At 41.2% G+C, this 24246-nt stretch overlaps 1 protein-coding gene and 1 long non-coding RNA gene across 28 annotated transcripts in view; one reads left to right on the forward strand and one right to left on the reverse strand.

Moving 5' to 3' along the window:
• The window catches only part of nrxn3a (neurexin 3a), a 430411-nt gene that overhangs the window by 251327 nt on the left and 154838 nt on the right, over positions 1-24246 (forward strand). The gene's annotated exons all lie outside the window — the stretch shown is intronic.
• Positions 14103-19073, reverse strand: LOC149975177 (uncharacterized). Its single transcript, XR_016488903.1, has 3 exons — positions 18956-19073; positions 18526-18587; positions 14103-14230 (listed from the first exon to the last, which is right to left on the reverse strand). It is a non-coding gene; the product is annotated as an uncharacterized LOC149975177 (long non-coding RNA).

A 24246-nucleotide genomic window follows, 5' to 3' on the forward strand; every position in this document is an offset into this window, starting at 1 on the left:
ACTTCCCCAGAAGGCAACATTGGTTTCAGTGACGTCATTATAATGTACTTTGTGACGTCATGGTCAGGTTATATGCTGGATGTAATTGGATGGTTTGTAAACTTATTTTAAGCAACTGGAATATGATGTCTTTCCCACGACATCATGAAAAGTATGTCTTTAGGACTTGGTAATAGTATTTTGAACTGTCTTTGCAGATTCCTGCACATTAACAGAGAAAGCAGAATTAATGTTATGCTATATTTAGTCTATACTTAGTGCTTCTGCCAGTGACAAGAAGAAAAGTGGTCAAACCGTTTTGTTACCTGGATAAGTTACAGTTAGGCTTGTGTTGTTTCATATTTCATGACCACATTTAAAGTGATTCATGTGTTTCCCTACAATTAATGGAGGATTGCATTGAGGGGAGGGAGATGGTGACAGTTCCTGTCAGGGGTACATTGCAAGCTGGGTGGCAAGTTTGGCAGGAAGGCCTTAGCCACACTTGTTTAGGTGTTTGTGTGTGTGTGTGTGTGTGTGTGTGTGTGTGTGTGTGTGTGTGTGTGTGTGTGTGTGTGTGTGTGTGTGTGTGTGTGTGTGTGTGTGTGTGTGTAGTGACTGACTAACTACTGTTGTCACTTGAGATGTGAAGTGTCCTGCTACGACATGAGAAGTGCGTGTGTGTGTGTGTGTGTGTGTGTGTGTGTGTGTGTGTGTGTGTGTGTGTGTGTGTGTGTGTGTGTTAGTGCTGAGCGAATAGTGTGTGAGGTTGGTTTGGTTTCGGTTCGGTTTTTGAATAAGAATCACATTTTTTTATTTAATTTTAGATTTGTTGTTTTTTAATGGTAAATGATGGTTCAACGTTGTAACAACACAGAATAGAATAAGTTATGGTAGTGAACGCCCATTACTACTGTATCACTTATTAGGCTCTAACCATATTTATTCACATTACTTTTTTTTCAATTCAAATATTTTGGTTGTGTATATTACATATTTGTTTTTAGTACGATGTCTTTATTATTTCATTAATAAAACCCCAATGATGGTAGTTGTTGCCCATGTACTGCTTATCACTTATTAATAAACCATATAAACCAATATTTGACTTTAGTCAAATATTTCAGTTATTGTGTATATCACTTTTTATGTTATTCGGTGACTTATTATTTAATTCCAAGTCATCATCTCGTCTCCGCTCAGGTAGTAGCAGCCAGCCAGTCAGCTAAAGTATCTCTGTGCTCCCCGAAGAGGCATCCTTCAGGCCGGTGGGCTAGCCTAGCTGGCTAGCTGCCTGTTGTCTGACAAAATCACTATTTCAGTAGTTCTTCAAAGTAGATAAGGCATACTTTTAACACGGCTAAATAACAACTATCAATCAATTAGATGTATTGTTATGTAGAGATCACTGAGGTATAAAGAACTGGAGACTGCGTCCAAGATAATCTGATTGTTGTTTTCAAGGTAATCAACTCGCGTTCGCATACGCTGATTTATGGACCGACATCGCATGCGCATTAGCACTCATTGCGCATGCACAGGGAGCAGCTCAAGCCGCGCCGACTTCCTCATTTCAGGAAAAAAAAACATGGCAGACATTGGATAAATTTCAAATTTTAATAACTTCGGCTGTGAGTGATAGAAAAAAATAGTCTTCAACGATTATTTGAACAATCGGTCTCAGCGATGTTTTCTGCACAAAGGTGACCACTAAATTGTCTTATTAGGAATTTTCTAATCTGACTCGTCTATGTTGCTGTCTATGGAAATTGTCTTTCTGGGCCGGGTGTATGTTAAACCGCAGTACCGAAGCAAGACTGTAAGAGCAGTTGAAATCATGCTTCTAGACCAGAACTGGCCCCTTTGTAGAGATTTTATAAATGTTTTATTTTTTATTAAACAGTAACATGAAAAACATAAACATAACAGCCAGAGGGATTCCACAAAGAAATAAGAGGAGAAAAAACACAAATCCACATTATATCAATTCAAATACAGACATGTAGCAAATACATTTTTTGGACCTTTTGTTTCGTATACGATTGAATGACTCTAAATAGTTTTCCAAATCAGATGAAAAATGTTCCTAATAAAGTCAAGAGATTTAGGATATACTCACTTTCAATTGTGGAATCAGTGTAGTAAAATAATATGTCAAACTTAGAAATGTCAGGGATGCAACTGCTCTCTATCCCTCTCGTGTCTCTGTATTGCTCTTCCTCTCCATATTTGTCTGCTGGCCCACAGGCAGCTGTAGGTGCAATGGATTCTGGTCATTGTAGTTAATTACCACATTTTCTGCGCTTATCTATGATGAGTTGGACAAATTCAATTAGTTATTTAAAAACTGCAAATAAACCGACATTTTGTGTGTGTGTTTCTACATGTTCGTCAGAGCGATAGAAAAAAAAAAATATTTATATGTTGCATATTGAGTGTATAACATATATACCATATAAAGAAAATGGTTGATGGATGAGAAGAACATATTCATGCTAGCTACATTAAAGCTATTTGTACCACTGGATGCAAATTATTGATTTATATGTTCCATTAGTAGATTGTATGCACTAGCTGAAATGACAATCATTCCCGTGATTATCATTATGATACATAAATCATGTTTTCGACTCATTATAAACAAACCCCCCCAAAATATCCTCTCGGTGTACCACATTTGGAAAAACCTGTCTTCTAGTATTGCCTTGGGCCAAATGTATTCGACAAAAGAGTTGTGTCTGAATTTAATGGGACAGAAAAATAGCAGTTGTGATAAACGAGCACCTTTCCAGCTCTGAGTTTTTTTTTCTTCTTGATACTTAACCTACACAGTTATTGGTTTTCAACCCCCTTTACACATGCAATTTCTCTTCTCGTGTTCCTTTCTACTCTCTTTATGAGGACCTGCATGAATAATTGTTACCACGTAGGGTTAGGATGAAGTTATGAAGAGACTCCATAAGCAGGTAGCGACACATACTGGAAATCTGCTTCTCATCTGAGCAATATGGAGTCAATTGGCTGTCTATAACAATGTTTCCCAACTCCAGTCCTCGAGAACCCCAACACTGCACATTTTTGTTGTAGCCCCGGACAACTTGTCAACTAATTATTAAGCCCTCAGTGAGTTGAAGTAGGTGAGTTTGTCCAAGGCTACAACAGAAATGTGTTCTGTTGGGGGTACTCGAGGAATGGAGTTGAGGAACACTGGGCCAGAGGAACACCAAGCAATCACTGAACCCAGACAGTTTCTGTTGTTAAATATTGACTCTCATTGAATACAAAGGGAGAGGAAAGAGTAGACATTACTCAGAGCACTCTTGATATTCCCGATAGTGGACTAGTTCTCTGTTTGAGATGTAGAGCACAGACAGAGATAATCAAACCCAGAGCCAAAGACCAGGAGTCCCTCCTCGGAATTTGAATGTCCATTAAGCCGAGATTTGCATGCAGCCAGTGCCCCACATTGGCCCATGGATAGATAGGTACAGTACACACACACACACACACACACACACACACACACACACACACACACACACACACACACACACACACACACACACACACTGTATTCTGATTCTGCCTGATAGAACCATAGATTAACAGAGGTCTGAACTCCCTGGCATTTTGTTTGTAAAGCTATTTCATTTTGAAATGCAAGAAATGTCTGAATTATGCATAGACTACAATGCATGTGTCAGGTCTTAGTTAAATGTATTTTTGAGATGTAAAAATGAAGAGAATTAGATCATCGTGGGTACAAGCTTACATTAAAAACGTAGTTCCAGGACCTAATCTGATTTCCCATGTCATGCATCACAGCATTACACTTCCCAGTAGTTCCTTTGGTAAAGTCACAAATGGATGGTTGGAAATAGCACCGAATGCATTGTCCTAATTTGATTCCGAGAGCCTTGTTCTATTACGGGTGGAAACATCAGTGGTTCTCATGCACCTTAAGCTCGTTAGTGTTCCCTAATTTCCTATTTTGGGAAGCGTGGTGGGAGCCGCTGGTTTCCTAATGCGATCAGAGGGGAACAGAACTGCGGAAAAGCAGGGAGGATCAAAAGCTTTTCCATTAGAATATTCCCTTGTCAGTTTTGGTTTGCCATCGCGCGGGACGTGGCTGGAGACAGCGATTTGATTCCGATTCTGTCGACGGCTGAGCTGGCAGCGCATATCCACACTCAGCTTTTAGTTCTGTCTCTCTCTCTCTCTCTCTTTACCACATTTCCAGTATTCTCTCTCTATTCCCCCTCTCTCTTTCTCTCTGTCTCATCCTCCTCTCTCCGACTTTGTCTCACTCTCTCTCCATATCTCTTTCCCTCTCAATCTGTCTCCCTCCCCTGAACACCGCTAGTTGCCCTTCTCTGCAGCAGTCCTCTCCACCCCCACCCCCTCCTCTGCTTTCTATGAGGATTTGCATTAAGCTGGCCCATTTTGTTTTTTCTCCTTCTGCACCACCCACCCACCCTTTTGAACCCTCCCATCCCATTCCCACTGTGTTGTTTCACCTGAGCCTCCCTCCCTCTCTCTCTCTCTCTCTCTCTCTCTCTCTCTCTCTCTCTCTCTCTCTCTGTCTCTCTCTCTCTCTCTCTCTTCCCTCCTCTCACTCTGTCTGCCTGTGCACCTCCCTTCTCTCACTCATGCTCTCAGTGGTGTTGCCTGCTGTATCCAGTGAAGGATCCGATTAGGATCCCTTCTTCTCTCTTTCAGAGCAGGAGGCTGTGTTCAGGTGCTGAGCCTGAGACAGAGGGGGTGAGTGGAATCACCAGGACCCCCCATCCCCCCCCCCCACTCCTCCCCCCCAGAGAGGAGTATGAGGCACTGAGACACACAGAAGAGAAGAGAAAAGAAAGGGGATTTATTTTCTGCCCATGGTGTCTATACTGCAGCACCTTTGGAGCGCTACAGTGGACCAGTGGCCACAGAGCAAACAGTGAGAAAGTGGTATTTATGTTAGGTGATAGATGTGCTGTTTTGTTTCCAAAACAGTGGTTATTTCTTCTATATGGATGTGAATGAGTGGTGATAAACCAGGTGGTTATATTTTTCCTCTGTGCTGATTGTGTGTGTGTGTGTGTGTGTGTGTGTGTGTGTGTGTGTGTGTGTGTGTGTGTGTGTGTGTGTGTGTGTGTGTGTGTGTGTGTGTGTGTGTGTGTGAGAGAGAGAGAGAGAGAGAGCGAAAGGGACGAGCGGCGCTCTGCCATGTGCGACTGATAGCTGCTCGAGACACACGCAGAGTGCGCCACATCAGAGAGCGAGAGAGTGAGCGCAGCAGATACGCTCTCAGCCAGAAGAGCAGCAGGAGCTGTACACGACGACACACAAAGGTCCAGAGAGGGAGAGACAGAAAGTCATCCGATTTTCCTTTCCGTCGAGGAAAAGAGAAGCGCGAGAAAGAGAAAACACTTATTTTGCTGTACCTTCGGGGCAAAGTGGCAAAGAGCGTGAAGATTGTGAGAGCACGAAAGAGACACCCAATGTGCTTTCCCCTTGGACAATTTAGAACATGAGAATAGCTCTCTAATTTGAGTTTAAGTTTGCTATTCTTCTGGGAAATTCTGTAGGAGATTGAAACCTCCGATTGCTTTCCGTCAGGGCACAATGTCAGTGTAAGGGGTGTAAAAGCAATATAGAGATCCTCTGACTCCTCTCCCCCGGAACGACTCTGAGCTGGAGTGCTGTGGGTTTAGCTGAAACTGAAGCCGGACCTGAATACGGGTACAGGAGCTAAACCAAGTGGACGTGGGTTCGTAGTGGTCCTAGTATGGGGATGTGTCCATCATGAGCCTGGTCTCAGTAGAGTTTCCCCCGTGCCGTACATCTGTTGTCAGTCCTTTGGGCTTGGATCATGCTTCGTCCCTCCGGTTTCGCGCTGTCGCGGGGCTCCGGGGAAGGGGGTATGTACCACCACCCCAGTCCTCTCCGCCTGCGCCTGAGCCCCTGGATGTGGTCTCTGACTCTGGGATGTATAGCTGGGTCTGTGTGGAGCTCTTCTCCCAGGGGGAGGCAGGATAACAGCGTGGCTGCCGCCGGACCTCAGGAGCAGGCGACGTCCTATACCCACCCGGAGCATCACCTCCACGGGACGCGGCATCACTCATCTGCACCCATCTCTATCTACCGCTCGCCAGCCTCTCTAAGGGGTGGCCATGGTGAGTTACACTTTTGACCTAAATGAACTTGTTCTTAAAACTTAACCCCTAACCCTAAACTCGAACCTGCATTTCTTTACCCTAACCTTAAGCAACCAGGAAATTCCCTTAAGAGTAGACTATTAATTCTTCTCTCTCTGCGTAAACCGCAATCTTAAAGCAGCTCTTAATATAATTTATTGAAGGGAAAAGGGACATAAAGAAAGAGAAGCAAACACAGGGTCAAAAGAGAAAAAGACTAGAGAACAGATGGAGAAAAAACTGTACAGCGAAAAATACCCACTCTCCTCTCCTCTCTCCTGTGCTTTGCCATATTTCTGGCTCGGATTAGGGACCCAGTGCTAATAGCTGCTAATTGTAGAGAGTCTTCTTCAAAGCCATCAGGTGCATTAACTGATTGGCAGTAATAACTCTGTGGTGTAGCTGTCCGCTGGGGAAAGGGGATGAGGAGAGGGGGGACGAGGAGAGGGGGGGGGGGAGTTTGGAGAGGAGGGAAGAGAGGGAGAGAGAAGGGTGTCAATAGGACTCTATTGGTCCTCTGATACCATTTAATTACTGGGCTGCATAGTGCTGGTGTGTTTTGGTGGGAGCGTGTGGGAACTTATAAGTGTGCAGCTATTTTGCAATTATAGGGGAGCTCTGCACAATTCTCTGACAGCGCCACAGCAGTTATTCCATTACAGCAAAATGCTGACTGGGGAAGAGGGTATATTCTGAGTTTGTGGGTGTGCAGGGCTAGACAATAACTTTTTTTTATCCATATGACTGATTTTACTACTTGTGTGAAAGCTGAAGCCACTTGTCGACCCCCCCCCCCCCCCTCTCATCTGGGACATTCCATTGCCTGAAGCGACATCTCTCTCTCGCCCTCTTTCTCTTTAGCCCTCTCTCTCTCCATAGCCCTCTTGCTCTCACCATCTGACCTCCAAAGCTTGATCAATTACGCCGCTTCCTCCTCCTCAGACCTCCTCATTGTCTTGGCTGGCTTGGCAATTTTTTATCCTAAAAATGTATGGACATCTTTTATTGAAAGGAGTTTCTCCCCTTTTCTAAAATCCTTAGCACATTACTCAGTAACTCACATTACTCACTCCCCAAAAAGGAGAAGTGTTGTTGTTTGTTTTTTGTGAGGCAGCAGTAGCTGAGTGTGGAAGCCTGCGTTCAGCAACATTTTAATTACAAATTCAGCAAAGACCTTAGGTGAGACGGGAGGTGCGCTCAGGCTTAGCTTTAGAGTGTTGAGGCATGGCACGCTGTGTGGTGCTGGCGACTTTGGACTGTCTTAGCCCAGCTCATTACAATAAGAGAAAAATACTCAAATCAAATCACATTTTATTTGTCACATGCGCCGAATACAACAGTGAAATGCTTACTTAAAACTTTCTTAAAACGTACAATGCAGTTTTAAGAAAAATACCTACAAAAATAAGAAATAAAAGTAACAAATAATTAAAGGGCAGCAGTAAAAAAAAAGAATAGCGAGGCTATATACAGGGAGTACCGGTACAGACTCCTCTGCAAAGGTGCGTTGCAATGGAAGAGGAGAAGGAGAAAAAAACGATTGTCCTTCTCACCTCTGAGAGACTTCTGCTGGGGTTTTCTACAGCATCTGGCGAGTTTGTTGTGTGTGATGCTCTGTAGGTACTCTTAGAAAAAAAGGTGCTATATAGAACCCTAAAGGGTTCTTCGGATGGCCCCATAGGAGAACTCTTTGAATAAACCTTTTGGTTTCCATGTAGAACCCTTTCCACAGAGGGTTCTACATTGAACACAAAAGGGTTCTACCTGGAACCAAAAAGGGTTCTTCCTGGAACCAAAAACGGTTCTCCTGTGTGGACAGCTGAAGAACCCATTTGGAACCCTTTTTCTAATAGTATGCGTGTGTTCACCTGTGTGAGTGTAACAGGAGTTAGTAAACTGTGATGAATATTCACCAAATCACCAGTTTCCCTCATTTGTTTTTGGTTGAATCTCCTTGTATTTTGTTGGGCTCTGTGTGTGACGTCAGCACTGCGCGCGTGAGCTCGTTCGGGGCTGTTTCCATCTGAAAGAGCTAGGCTGTGTCCTCTCCGCTCTCCCATTTTTTATTTGATAAAACTCACTAAATGGACATAGTAACCAATGAAAACATTGTACTTTACTCATACAATATCAGTCAGGATTTCATGTTATAAGTTTGTTTTCCTGAAGTAATATGACAAAGCTATTTTGCTAGCAGGCTAATGTTAGCGCCTTGTTAGCGTTCAGTGTCCGGTGGCTAGCTACCGTTGGTTCAGTTTAGTTTTCATCTTCTGACAGGGGAGGCACAGCGAATATATAGCCTGTACGACGCCCAGCCCTGAGGTCCCCTTTCCTTATGCCCTGTGATTCAGGTATGGAGATTCTGTATGAAATATGTGGGTGTGTTTTGTCTATTCATGTACAGTTGAAGTCTGAAGTTTACATACACTTAGGTTGGAGACATTAAAACTCATTTTTCATGAGGTGGGCGTACAGGACATCTACATTGTGCATGACACAAGTAATTTTTCCAACAATTGTTTACAGACAGATTATTTCACTTATAATTCACTGTATCACAATTCCAGCGTGTCAGAAGTTTACATACACTAAGTTGAGTGTGCCTTGAAACATCTTGGAAAAGTCCAGAAAATTATGTCATGGTTTTAGACGCTTCTGATAGGCTAATTGACATAATTTGAGTTAATTGGAGGTGTACCTGTGGCTGTATTTCAAGGCCTACCTTCAAACTCAGTGTCAAGACCTCAGAAAAAAAATTGTAGACCTCCACAAGTCTGGTTCATCCTTGGGAGCAATTTCCAAACGCCTAAAGGGACCACGGTCATCTGTACAAACAACCGTATGCAAGTATAAACACCATGGGACTACGCAGCCGTCATAGTGCTCAGGAAGGAGACGCGTTCTGTCTCCTCGAGATGAATGTACTTTGGTGTGAAAAGTGCAAATCAATCCCAGAACAACAGCAAAGGACCTTTTGAAGATGATGGAGGAAACAGGTACAAAAGTATCTATATCCACAGTAAAACTAGTCCTTAATCGACATAACCTGAAAGGCCGCTCAGCAAGGAAGAAGCCACTGCTCCAAAACCGCCATAAAAAAGCCAGACTATGTCCTCTGGTCTGATGAAACAAAAATGTAACTGTTTGGCCATAATGACCATCGTTATGTTTGGAGGAAAAATAGGGAGTGTATGTAAACTTCTGACCCATTTGGGAATGTGATGAAATAAATTAAAGCTGAATAAATAATTATCTCTACTATTATTCTGACATTTCACATTCTTAAAATAAAGTGATGATCCTAACTGACCGAAAACAGGATTAAATGTTGTGAAAAATTTGTAAATGTTGTGAGTTTAAATGTATTTGGCTAAGGTGTATGTAAACTTCCGACTTCAACTGTATCAGATTCAATAGCCATTTGACTAATTGGCTCATTCATTGAGCCTAAAGTAGGTTACATTGTTTTTTCATTGAACGTCCTTTTTAAGATAGGATTTTACTTCTATTAAAATCATTTTATCTGTGATTTCGTAAACACTTTTTATTCATATTGTGGGTCATTTTGAATTATATTGAGGGGCTTTGTTATTGTGAAACTATTTGAACCATTCTGTTTTTATATCACTAATTCCTATTCTTTCATCTATGTTATCTATTCATATTTCAACATTAGTGCCTTATTCTATTAGCTATTGATCTTAAAGCCTTTTTTAAAAAATGGTAATGTTCTGTCCTATTGTAATGTTCTATCCTATCTATTATATCATACATTGGGAATGTATGGCAGAGCTGTTTCCATCTGAATGAGGGGAGGCACAGCAAATATATAGCCTGTAGACGTCCATCTCTGATATCCCCTTTCCTTTCGCCCTGTGATTCAGAGCTGTCAATTAAGCCAACCCTCAGCATGACTTATTTAAGGCGCCAGAACACAATGCAACAAACCATCGGACATTGGCGCGGCACCCCAGCTACATGAGTGTGTGTGTGATGCCTGTATAGGCTTGTGTATATGTGTGCACCTGCCTGCGAGCATTCTTGTGTGTGCTCGTGTGTGAGTGTATGTGACTAATCAGCCTCCTGTTCTCCCACCTCTTTAATAAGAGAGCATAGAGTTTGCTGTGACTGGGAAGGCATGATGCGTAAAGGGGATAGCGACCTGTAGAAAGGCAATTGCGACAGGCCAGGGATTTGTCCCTCAGACGTAATGATCTGTCTGTCGCCTTTGTCTCCAAACCAAGCTTATTAGTGGGTATACAACAATAACTGCCATTGTGTTGTTTTGTTACACCTGTTTTCGCGGCTTAGGAAGGCAACATACAGTATCGAAGAAAACAGGATGTTTGCACACCTGCCTGACCTAGGTGGTTTGCTAGAGCATTGCCAGTGGTCACAGTTGGATAGATGGCCTTAATAAAAATCCCCTTTGAAGTGGGCTGGTGCTGCTGTACCTGCCAGTGGCACAGAACTAAGTGTTTTGGGCAGCCATTAGAGAGATGAGAGAGGGAGGGGCTATGTCCAGACCAAGCCCCTTTAGCTGGACAGGCAGCACAGTGGATGTCTCCGAGAGAGAGATTTCTGATCATTATTTTTTTGCAGATGTAATTTCACAAGCTAGAGGGGTACCCAAGCATAGGCTACCTGAGTACTCTATCCATTCCCCTCACTATTCAGACATATCTATTTAAAGTCCTGAAATTGAATGTAATATGGATGTTGCACTCTTCTATGTGAGCAGGCTGTGAGATCTATAACCAAATTGGGTTTTGGAGATGCTCAATTCAGACATCAAAGCAATCACTGGCACACTCTGATTTAAATCAGACAAAGTTATGTATATATTTGGCAGGGAAACCAATGGGCCATTGGGGTCCAGTCCTTTTCATTCATCGTCTTGACTTGGTTTAAGAAATGTAAAGTTAATGAAATCTGGTCTTGTTTAAAGGTATCCTAAATTAAAGTTATATTTCTCCCCCTCTCCCTTACACTATAAGACATCTTGGAGAAGTACGCTCTGAACCCATTGAACTGGTTGTAAAAGATGTAAAAGGTTGTAAAATAAAAAAAAGTTGAGCATTTTTATTTTTTATTAATGGCTGACTCGTTTTAATTTAGACTCTCATGCCCCTTCTTGATAAAGTGGGTAAAATATGAAGCATAATTGGTCATAATTGCAATAATAGCCTCATATTACCATTCTGCCAAAAGAAACAGTTAAACACATCTTACAATCATCATTTTCCATAATTCAGTCGAATAATAAAAGAGAAAGCAGTTCGGAAATGACTTTCAGTTTTACTTATTGTCTTCCCTTTCGCTGACTTCAATCACCTACATCATATTCTTAAGAGTTTTTATTTTCTCCGTCCTATACGATTTGATGAACTAGCTTGCATTTGACTTGAAAAACAGGCGCTGTGGACGAGTTCAGACGAGAAGTAATTGGCTCCCACAATGGATGGTTCTAATTCAGTTCCATTAGAACAGATGGGAGACGGCTGCACTGGAATAAGCGATTGTGTTACCACCAAGTGGCCCTTTTTATTATTTTTCAACCTTTGACTCCTTTCGACACTTTATTAAGTGAGTTAGCTCGTTACTTGATTTATGGTTCTCCCAGTTTGTTAGTCCATTCATTAACAGAATCTTTAACGCTCAGTTCATTCAGTGTATGTTTAAGGCTGATACCACAAATAACTTGTTCCATTAAATTGTTATTAATGCATGGAATAGCCTGAAAGGAAATTGGGATGGAGTTCAGAGCAAGGGCGTATGACCTTTACATGTCTCTTTTGGTGAGAGCCTTGGGTGTATAGTTTGAGACCCAGTATGAGATTTGCCATGCTGGGCACTAAAGGCAATGGCTATTGTCAAAGTACTTCCAGTTCCATCATGGAGGATCGTTTCCCTTAAACTTTCTGCTCTAAGCATTCTTTCCCAGAGGAACCCAGGGCACCCCCAGACCCCAGAGTGAAGGAACAGAGTGAAACGTGTAGGATCAAAGGGACGTTTAGACCCGAATCCTCAGTATGGGATTATCATACTCGGCAAGACACTGGAGGAGACCTCATAACAGGATCTCATACAGAGAGAGATAGGGGGAGAGGTAGGGAGGGAGAGAGATAGTGAGGTATTTTTATAATACTTTTTTCTTTGCAATGCATTTGCTTACAGTGACTCTAAATGACCTGAAAATGTTACATTTGTCCACATCATTATGAATCATTGATGATTATTTCCCGAATCGGGTCAACCAAATGTTGCAAATAAATACTAACTAGGTAGAGCTATAAATAGGTAGTGTGCGTCAAAGTACACTATTCATAACCACTAATGTATCATGTTCTCTGGTGAGGAAATATGGTCATGTGTAAAGTGAATATTTTCTTTATTCTCAGTATATCAGTGACATGAAGCCATCTGCCATCCCAGCTCCTTTCATATTGAAAGGACCATTCATAAGTTGTCAAAGCTGAAGTTTCTGTCATCCACCCACATGTCACCAGAGAACTGAAGAGTACTGTATGTGAAAACTGAACGTCAACATGTTCTTATGACATGACACACACACCATTTTTGTATTATTACTACTTTATTACTTTGTATTTCACACAGTTTCCTCATGACAGTTGAATAGACAGCAGATGCTGGATGACAAATGTCTCAGTTCTCAGTTAGTGAGGAGAAAGAGCTGTGAGACGGAGTACAGATAGAGAGAGGGAAAAGAGAGCGCTGATATGTAGTGAGAGAAGAGGTAGAGCAGAGAGAGGGAGGGAGATCAGAGACATAGGGAGAGGTAGAACTGAGGGACAGAGAGAGAGTGGTAGAACAGAAAGCCTGAGGTCCCTGGGTAAATGGTACAGCAGAGAGAATAGCTGGAGGGGTTGGAGAGCACATTGAAAACACTCTGTATGACTAAAGAAGCCCCGACAGTGGGGCTGAGCCTCACAGCCCAGCATTTGTTTGACAGGCTGGAAGACTTATCACTAAAGCCATGGCACGGAACAACAATGACATGACTGATTAGAAGAAAGAGAAAGAAAGAGGAAAGAGGAAACATGTTGAGAGTCTGTGTGTGTGTGTGCATGCATGCCTTCCTTCATGTGTTGACATTTGACAATGTATATTACTGTATGTACGGATGTAATATGTTCTCGTTTATAAAATGTTTTTAAAAAAAGAAGAAAAAAAGTTACATTTAACCATTGTAGTTATAAATAGGGCTGCAGGTAGCCTAGTGGTTACAGCGTTGGGACTAGTAACCAAAAGGTTGCAAGATCGAATCCCCGAGCTGACAAGGTCAAAATCGGTTGTTCTTCCCCTGAACAAGGCAGTTAACCCACTGTTCATAGGCCGTCATTGAAAATAAGAATTTGTTCTCAACTGACTTGCCTAGTTAAATAAAGGTAAAAATTGTCTTGGCTGACATTAGTTTTATGATACCTGCAGTGACATATAACTTGACATAAACTCAGCAAACAAAAGAAACATCCTCTCTCTGTCAACTGCGTTTATTTTCAGCAAACTTAACATGTGTAAATATTTGTATGAACATAACAAGATTCAATAACTGAGACATAAACTGAACAAGTTCCAAAGACATGTGACTAACAGAACTGAAATAATGTGTCCCTGAACAAAGGGGTGGGGTGGGGGGGTCAAAATCAAAAGTAACAGTCAGTATCTGTGGCCACCAGCTGCATTAAGTACTGCAGTGGATCTCTTCCTCATGGAATGCACCAGATTTGCCAGTTCTTGCTGTGAGATGTTACCCCATTCTTCCACCAAGGCACCTGCAAGTTCCCAGACATTTCTGGGGGGAATGGCCCTAGCCCTCACCCTCTGATCCAACAGGTCCCAGATCTGCTCAATGGGATTGAGATCCGGGCTCTTCGCTGGCCATGGCAGAACACTGACATTCCTGTCTTGCAGGAAATTGCGCACAGAATGAGCAGTATGGCTGGTGGCATTGTCATGCTGGAGGGTCATGTCAGGATGAGCCTGCAGGAAGGGTACCATATGAAGGAGGAGGATGTCTTCCCTGTAACGCACAGCGTTGAGATTGCCTGCAATGACAACAAGCTCAGTCCGATGATGCTGTGACACACCGCCCCTGACTATAGTGTCTTAGCGACCGTTCCACAGGTGTATGTTCATTAATTGTTTATGGTTCATTGAACAAGAATGGGAAACAATGAAGATCTGTGAAGTTATTTGGATTTTTACGAATTATCTTTGAAAGACAGGGTCCTGAAAAAGGGACTTTTCTTTTTTTGCTGAGTTTATAACTTTACATATTACTTACACGTTTGACCTTCTCTAATCGCTCCACCATCACCATCTCTCTCGTTCCACCATCACCCTCTCTCTCTCTCTCTCTCAACCGTCACCCTTTCTTTCAACCATCACCCTCTCTCGCTCCACCATCACCCTCTCTCTCACTCCACTGACCTGAAGATGTATTCACAAATGTTTATTTTCTGTCAGTCGCTGTTAGAGGTAGTGACAGCAGTTGGTCACGCTGAGGCCTTAGGTCAGGACAACTGGTAATATCTGGAGTGGGTGGTTAGTTAGCAGACCTGGGTTCAAATAAAATTTGAAATCTTTCAAACGTTTTAGCTGTGCTTGATTGGCTGGTGCATTGGAACCAATGGATTAGTTCTAGAAGTGTGAACTTCACCCATCTGGCATTCCATGCAGGCTTAAACCAACGCTCCAAGTATTTGAAAGATCTGAAATATCTTATGATTGTCTGAAATGTCCACTTTGCTGGAGGGTAGTGTCGTGTCTTTGGCTGTGCCGGATAAAGTGATATGACATGCTATTCTATAAAATAATTTCTCCGTAATTAATATCATTAATATGATTGAGCTAATCATGTAAATGTAATTAACTAGAGAGTCGGGGCACCACAAAATAATATTTATAGAGATGTTATCTTCCGAATAAACTCTTAAAGACCTAGTAATATTTTACATCAATAGCAGTCAATATTAATCGTCACCTTAATTCAGTCTCATCTGAAAGTTGTAAATTCTTGGTTATCTTCACAAACCCTGGCTAACAAGTTGAATCAGCAATACAAAATTGGGTTTAATTATTTATTTACTAAATACCTAACTAATCACACAGAATTACACATAATTAATCATAACTTGATTACAAATGACATCATAAAGGAAAACGTCGCTAGCGGGCAGAACAGATGTGACAGCTGGTTACACAAATGAAAAGGGCTGGGTTTGAGTGAAAGAGCGGGAAGACTGAGGACCAAAGGAAGAAGCTGTGCTATCATAAATACAGTATCTTATGCATTCTAAATTACCGCACATTTGGAAAAGGAAAATCCAATAAATATTTACTCTGAGCTGCGCTTCAGTAGGTTGGTGGTAGATGGAAGGCCGTGTTGCCAAACCGAGTCCTTTGTCCTTTGAAGAATATCTCTGGTGGTCAATTGGATACGTTGTAGTAACGTCGTTGTGTAGATGGGATACTCTGTCTGTTCCTTCCTAACCCTCGTTTGCAGCTGCTGTTGCTAACTCAACGTCTAGGAGGTATCACTTCTGTAGTGAATAAGAGTTCAAAGTTCATACCATTCACAACCAAAGCTCACGCTGATGTTGGCTTCGTTCTGTAGTTATTATCTGAACCCTTCTGACATCGGACCGTTGTCCTCTCATCCTCAGAACAGGAGGTTACATTTTCGTCAAGGCTTTATATAGTGGAGCGAGATGGTTGTGTCTGAAAAGTTTTATAACCCATGACTCTTCACAGGGCCGGGCCACTGATTGAGCAGAGCCCTAACCTTATGAAAACCCAATTCTCATATTTTAGAAGCTAAAATCACATTTCATCCCATCACGAATAATTTCATATTCAAACATTTAAATTGATCAACAATTCCATGTGAATCCGACAACTCTGATGTGTAGACTTTCCACTGTAGAGTTTGTCATCTTATCATTGATGAGAATGTCTCAGATGACAACCGAACTGACATCATATTCATGAAGTACCAACGCATATGTTCAATTGGTCGGATTACCAGAACATAGTTCATTTCCCCCCACCTTCTGATGTTCCCAGAATCTCTATGTTAACCAAGGGGTTTACAAATGTAACATAAGTAGGGTAGAGAGAGGTAAAAGGGGGGAAGAGGTATTTATGACTGTCATAAACCTACCCCCAGGCCAACGTCATGACAGTAGGCTTCATTATATTTACGCTTTAAGAAATGGCCTGGGCTTGAAAAGACTGTATAGCTGGTTTTGTGAATGCCAATGGGCTCCTGTCAGAGAGACTCAGATTCATGAATTCTCTTCGATCACTTTGATCAGTTTAATTATGGCAGTTCAATCATCAGAGGACAATAGTTGTATGTATGATTCCGAGAACAAAATTAAATAAGTGGCAGTTATCATAATGAACATAAATGATTCTGGCTTTACACAGTTTCTCATATACACTGGGTATACCAAACATTAGGAACACCTTCCCCCTGTTGCCCTCAGAACAGCCTCAATTCATCAGGCATGGACTCTTTAAGGTGTTGAAAGTTGTGTCAAGTTGACTAGATGTCCTTTGGGTGGTGGACCATTCTTGATACACACTGGAAACTGTTAAGCGTTAAAAACCCAGCATCATTGCAGTTCTTTATACAAACCAGTGTGCCTGACACCTACTACCATATCCCGTCCAAAGGCACTTACATCTTTTGTCTTGCCCATTCACCCTCTGAATGGCACACATACACAATCAATGTCTCAATTTTCTCACGGCTTAAAAATCCTTCTTTAACCTGTCTCCTCCCCTTCATCTACACTGATTGAAGTGGATTTAACAAGTGACATCAGTAAGGGATCATAGCTTTCACCTGGATTCATCTGGTCAGCCTATGTCATGGAAAGATCAGATGTCCTTAATGTTTTGTATACTTAGTGTAATACTATCCCAAAATGCTGTAAACGTAAGTGGCTAAAATGCTAAAGGCTAAATGCTTCAACAATGTCACTTCTACAACAAAAGGTAAGCAATACTTGGATGGCGACCTTCTTACTAGGAAAAATGCAAATAAACACCCCTTCGTAATTACGACTAGGATACTTAAGACATGATGTGAACGCGACATTAGAACTGAAATTAACAGTAGTCTAAATGCTAAGTAGCAGTACGCAAACAATAGTGCAGCAAAGCAACAAAAGTAAGGTTCAAACACATCATATGATAAGTAAGAAACTATAGACCAAATCAAAGTACATAGTAACAAAATACATCAGATAATCAGGAAGAGCTTCAATCAGTGGAGTGTCCTGGGATGATGGCTGCCGTACAACATTTGGTATGGTATTGACACGATAGTTGAGTGACCGCTCTAACAGTGGAAATTAGAGGTCAAACGATTATGATTTTTTTTAATGCCGATACCGATTATTGGAGGACCAAAAATATATATATTTTATATTGAATCCAGGTGAAAGCTATATATATATATTATATGTATATATTTGTAATAATGACAATTAGAACAATACTGAATAAACACTTTTATTTTAACTTAATATAATACATAAATAAAATCTATTTAGTCTCAAATAAATCATGAAACATGTTCAATTTGGTTTAAATAATGCAAAAACACAGTGTTGGAAAGTAAAAGTGTAGTACATGTGCCATGTAAAACAGCTAACGTTTAAGTTCCTTGCTCAGAACATGAGAACATATGAAAGCTGGTGGTTAAATATTCCCAGTTAAGAAGTTTTAGGTTGTAGTTATTATAGGAATTATGACCCTTCAACTATTTCTCTCTATACCATTTGTATTTCATAACCTTTGACTATTGGATGTTCTTGGGAGTTGATAGGCTTGAAGTCATAAACAGCGCTGTGCCTCAAGCATTGCTAAGAGCTGCTGGCAAACGCAGTAATCGAGTAAAGTGCTGTTTGAATGAGTGATTACGAGCCTGCTGCTTCCTACCACAGCTCAGCCAGATTGCTCTATCAAATATCAAATCATAGACTTAATTATAACATAATAACACACAGAAATACAAGCCTTTGGTCATTAACCTTTCTGATCTCCCCATCCCGGATCCGGGTTCGTGAATACAGACTCAAGCTCATTACCATAACGCAACGTTAACTATTCATGAAAATCGCAAATGAAATGAAATAAATATGCTAGCTCTCAAGCTTAGCCTTTTGTTAACAACACTGTCATCTCAGATTTTCAAAATATGCTTCTCAACCATTGCAAAACAAGCATTTGTGTAACAGTATTGATGGCTAACGTAGCATTTAGCATTAACATTCAGCTGGCAACATTTACACAAAAAAACAGAAAAGCATTCAAAAAAATCATTTACCTTTGAAGAACTTCAGATGTTTTCAATGAGGAGACTCTCAGATAGCAAATGTTCAGTTTTTCCTGAAAGATTATTTGTTTAGGACAAATCGCTCCGTTTTCTGCGTCACGTTTAGCTATGAAAAAAACCCTGTATCCAGGATTGTGTAAATCTATCAGCAAGCTCATTAGCATAACACAACGTTAACTATTTATGAAAATCGCAAATGAAATGAAATAAATATGCCATCTCTCAAGCTTAGCCTTTTGTAAACAACACTGTCATCTCAGATTTTCAAAATATGCTTCTCAACCATAGGAAAACAATAATTTGTGTAAAAGTAGCTAGCTAGAGTTAGCATTTCGCGTTAGCATTTAGCGTTAGCATTAGCGTTAGCATCCAGCACGCAACATTAACAAAAACATAAAAGCCTTCAAATAAAATAATTTACCTTTGAAGAACTTCTGATGTTTTCAATGAGGATACTCTCAGTTAGATAGCAGATGCTCAGTTTTTCCAAAAAGATTCCTTGTGTATTAGAAATAGCTCCGTTTTATACATCACATTTGGCCACCAAAAAAAATCCATAAATTCAGTCCTCAAAACGCAAACTTTTTTCCAAATTAACTCCATAATATCGACTGAAAACATGGCAAACGTTGTTTAGAATCAATCATCAAGGTGTTTTTCACATATCTCTTCATTGATACATCGTTCTTGGACACATGCTTTCTCCCCTGAATCAAATGGTAAAGTGGAAGCAGCTGGCAATTGCGCACCGAATTCGACGCAGGACACCAGGCGGACACTTGGGAAATGTAGTCTCTTATGGTCAATCTTCCAATGATATGCCTACAAATACGTCACAATGCTGCTAAGACCTTGGGCGAACGACAGAAAGTGTAGGCTCATTCGTTGCGCAATCACAGCCATATAAGGAGAGAATGGAAAACAGAGCTTCAGAAATTCTGCTAATTCCTGGGTGATGCATCATCTTGGTTTCGCCTGTAGAATGAGTTCTGGGGCACTTACAGACAAAATCTTTGCAGATTCTGAAACTTCAGAGTGTTTTCTTTCCAAAACTGTCAAGAATATGCATAGTCGAGCATCTTTTCGTGACAAAATATCGCGCTTAAAACGGGAACGTTTTTTATCCAAAAATGAAATAGCGCCCCTAGAGCTCTAACAGGTTAATATGGTCAAATCCGGAAACTATAATTTCGAAAACAAAACGTTTATTCTTTCAGTTAAATACGGAACCGTTCCGTATTTTATCGAACGGGTGGCAACCCTAAGTCTAAACATTGCTGTTATATTGCACAACCTTCAATTTTATGTCAGAATTCTGGCAAATTAGTTCACAGTTCGCAACAAGCCAGGCGGCCCAAACTGCTGCATATACCCTGACTCGAGAAGTGACACAATTTCCCTAGTTAATATTTCCTGCTTACGTGAATTTCTTTTAACTAAATATGCAGGTTTAAAAAATAAAAAAAAACTTCTGTGTATTGATTTTAAGAAAGGTATTGATGTTTATGGTTAGGTACATTTGTGCAAAGATTATGCTTTTTTCGGCAATGCGCTTTGGTTAAATCATCACCCATTTGGCGAAGTTGAAGTAGGCTGTGATTCGATGATAAATTAACAGGCAGCGCGTTGATTATATGCAACGCAGGACAAGCTAGTTAACCTAGTAATATCATCAACTATGTGTAGTTAACTTGTGATTATATGAAGATTGATAGTTTTTAATCATATTTAGCTAGCAACTTACCTTGGCTCCTTGCAGCCACAAGGTCCTTTTGACGCTGCACTCGTGTAACAGGTGGTCAGCTTGCAACGCAGTCTTCTCGTGGATTGCAATGAAATCGTCCTTAATCGGCGTCCAAAAAGGCTGATTACCGATTGTTATGAAAGCTTGAAATCTGCCCTAATTAATCGGCCATGCCACTAATGGAAATACATGTCCTCAAAGATGGAAGCACTGTACTGTCTTTGGTCCCTCCTGATCTCACCTCCATGCAACCACGTACGCCCACTTATATCGTGTTGATCAAATTCGACACTCATTGCCCTCCATACAAAAATTCCTCACTTCGTGGTCTTATTTTCATGGACAGATTTTGGCAGCGGTAAACACTCTTGTTTCGCCTCTTTCGTTCTGGTGTGTGTGTGTGTGTGTGTGTGTGTCAGCCATCTTAATGTGTTCAGCTGGTGACAACCTGATCCCCTAAGGTGAGCTGTCAGGTGACATGGCAGCCATCTTGGATCGGCACTTTGCCACATTGACCATGAACGTGACATGTGACAACGTGAACATTTACGTGACATAATCCACAACATATACACTAAAGGAGTTACTGTGGGGAATAATAAGTGAGTGAATTGAGTGGTATAAAACACCTCCAATACATTCGTACACAAACATATGAATACTGTACATAAATGCATTACCAGAGAACTCTTGTGTTTCCCACGCATAATATTTTGTTTCTGTCAATTTGGAGCCAGAGTGAGTGTTTATGCTGATTCCTCATTCTGTTGGAGTTGTTTTAAGTGTTCCTTTGCTGTTGCACAACCCATATATTACAAAGCAGTCTGCTAGGATAAGTGAGTGTTTGGTGATTGCTGCGGGAAACCTTTTGATCCTCATTCTGTCATAGTTATTACAATCATCATTATTTTCCACAGCTACAAACAGCTTTGCTTGGTTTGGGTTTAGGGGCCAAGTATGTGTGTGTGTGTGTGTGCGAGCGTGTTTGGGGCGCTGGGAGCGTCGGTGTGTGTGTGTGTGTGTGTGCGTGTGAGTAGTTTCTACTTCTTTGAAAAGTGACTTAATGAGCATCAAACACAAACTGCGAAAACTCTACCAGCCCATTAATCAAATCTGTTTTACCATCATAAGGCACAAACATACACACACACACACTCACTCACTCACTCACTCACTCACTCACTCACTCACTCACTCACTCACTCACTCACTCACTCACTCACTCACTCACACCTCCAGACATACTGCAGCAAAGCATACAGCCACATCAGAAGAGTAATCTACCTTTCTACAAAGCCTCTGAGAAAGCACTTGAATGTGTATGCTGCTAGCTTCTGTCCTGTGTGTGTGCACGTGTGTGTGTGCATGTGTGTGTGTTTGCAAGTTTTGTGTTTGCAAGTTTTGTGTTTGCAAGTTTTGTGTTTGCAAGTTTTATGTTTGCAAGTTTTATGTTTGCAAGTGTGTGTTTGCGAGTGTGTGTGTGTTTCGTCCCTTCCTGGTGTATTCAGCTCTAGCCCCTCCACGCTAACTCAAACCCAGGAAACAATTGGATGACCGACACACAACCTCCGCCTTACAACACCACAAAATACAATCATTACAAAACGCTCTCTACTGTACAGTAGAACAATAGCTGGTGTGGAACCATATGGGAATGCATTAGACATTAGCCATGTTCTCAGCTCTCAACGGCAGTGGAGTGTCTGTAGCGCATTCTTGGGGAATGCGTTTGGGGCATGTTATTTGAATTACTACTCCCACATAGTATTAGCATATTGTGTTAAAGACAAATAAACAGTTCCCTATTGGTTCAGGGGAGGATATGTACTTATAATGGGATTAATGCGGCTGGGGCTAAATCATTTGCAGTAAAGAGAGAGGACAGTGAGAGGAGAGAGCGAGAGAGAGAGAGAGAGAGAGAGAGAGAGAAAAAGTGGTGGGGAGGGAGAGGGGATACCTAGTCAGTTGTACAACTGAAAGCAACTGAAATGTGTCTTCCGTATTTAACACATCCCCTCTGAATCAGAGAGGTGCGGGGAGCTGCCTTAATCGACATCCTTGTCTCCGGTGCACGGGGAACAGTGCCTTGCTCAGGGGCAGAACGACAGATTTTTACCTTGTCAGCTCGGGGATTCGATCCAGCAACCTCCCAACAACGCCAGGGATGCAGACATTGACGAGAACACCATGAAGTTGAAAGTTACAAAAGTGCCTCACATACAGAATAACTGTAACACCTTACTTGAAGACGTCTGTAAAAATTCTGCTCCCGGACTGACATAACATCTGTACTGTCTTTTGATACATTTTCGATTTGACTGATGTTAATGCTTCTGAGGCAATTATTGCTTTGATAGAGGAGAAGATTGATTCTGCTTTGATTTTATATTACCTTTCCCACCTCTGCTCTTCTCATCAATACACACACACACACACACACACATACACACACACACACACACACACACACACACACACACACCAGGAGTACATTCTCATGGCTCTCAAAGACACCTGTGATTACCATAGGAAGAGCCGAAGGCTTCCTAATCAGCTGTCCATCACTCTACTCTGTGAGTGCTAGACCTGATCAAACGCTGCCAGTCTAATTCACCTCTGAAAATGAATGAGCTCTCTGAATCAGAGGCCATAGTTCCAACTCTCTTGCTCCTTCACTCATTTACTCTCGCTCTCTTTTCCTCCCTTGTTCTCGCCCTGCTGCCGAGCTAACACTCATATCAATCCTCCAGAGGAAATGGCAGACATGAGTCGTTTCCATGTCATTTCAGCAAGCCATGACACCCACCCTCTCAGATTGTTCTGAAATTCTTTCTGTAGTTAGAAACAGTTAAGATTGGCATTCCTGAAACATTCTATTGTTGAAATGAAATGAAGTTTTATCTCTGAGAAATTAAGCTAATTGATTGCACCCTAATTGGCCATTTTAATTTCTAGGATTCAGATAATATTCAAGAAATATATTACCCAACATCCGATTTGGACCAAACTTCTTCCTACTAATGAATAAGACATGTGGAATCCCCCAAAAATGTCCAAAGCAACCCATGGACCCCCCCACACCCTATGCCAATCCCACCCCCAAAAAACAGTATACAGTATAAGTTCAATATAATCAGAATTAATTCAAACATTACAGTTTTGAAAACATAGCTTGTCCAAAAAAAGTATGGGGTAAATCGAACCGTGGGACAGGGTAAGTTAAGCCACTTACACATTTCTGTATTCAACACAATCGCAATTCCTTTTTGTAAAGCATATTTTAACACTGGATTAACACCTAACAAACACTGTACTGTTTAAAACACTTTTAACATAGGCCAGGCCCTGTTCTTATCTCATATCTCAGCGATAATAGAATAGAATACAACTTTATTGCCCATCCATTTGGCATCACCTTCCATTAAAAGGACCCCATACAAATACATTCTCACATCATACACATTTAAACCATCATGTTGCATACACTAACAACATAGAGAACATTAATACATTCACTCATAACCGGCAGCTGTCCCAACTGCACTGGATAGATAAGAACATATACTGATACAATTTACTTTGCATTTAGTAGTCCAACAGCACATGGAACTAATAAATGTTTGAACACGTTCTTCTTGGCCATGGGAATACTGAAGCGCCGGCCAGAGGGAAGCCTCTCAAACAGGGTGTAGAGAAAACACTTCAATTTGCTCAACTTGCAATTGTCTCAACTTACCCCAAGGCAAATGTTTTGACTATATTAGCCTACACAGCCACAAGGATGCACTTTCATGCTAGGTTCATATGGAAGCTTAGAGACCCCCAACTGATGTATAGAACAAGCTTAAAATAATCAAATTTGGTTTAGATACAAGCATCATGAAACCTCTAACACAATAAATTCATTTGACTTGGTGGAAATCAGTTTTCTTCCGTACCACTTTTTGCATGTTTTTTTCTTCTTCACA

Source organism: Oncorhynchus mykiss, chromosome 19 (assembly GCF_057628025.1).
Source record: "Oncorhynchus mykiss isolate SJ-2025 chromosome 19, ASM5762802v1, whole genome shotgun sequence".
Lineage (NCBI taxonomy): Eukaryota > Metazoa > Chordata > Actinopteri > Salmoniformes > Salmonidae > Oncorhynchus > Oncorhynchus mykiss.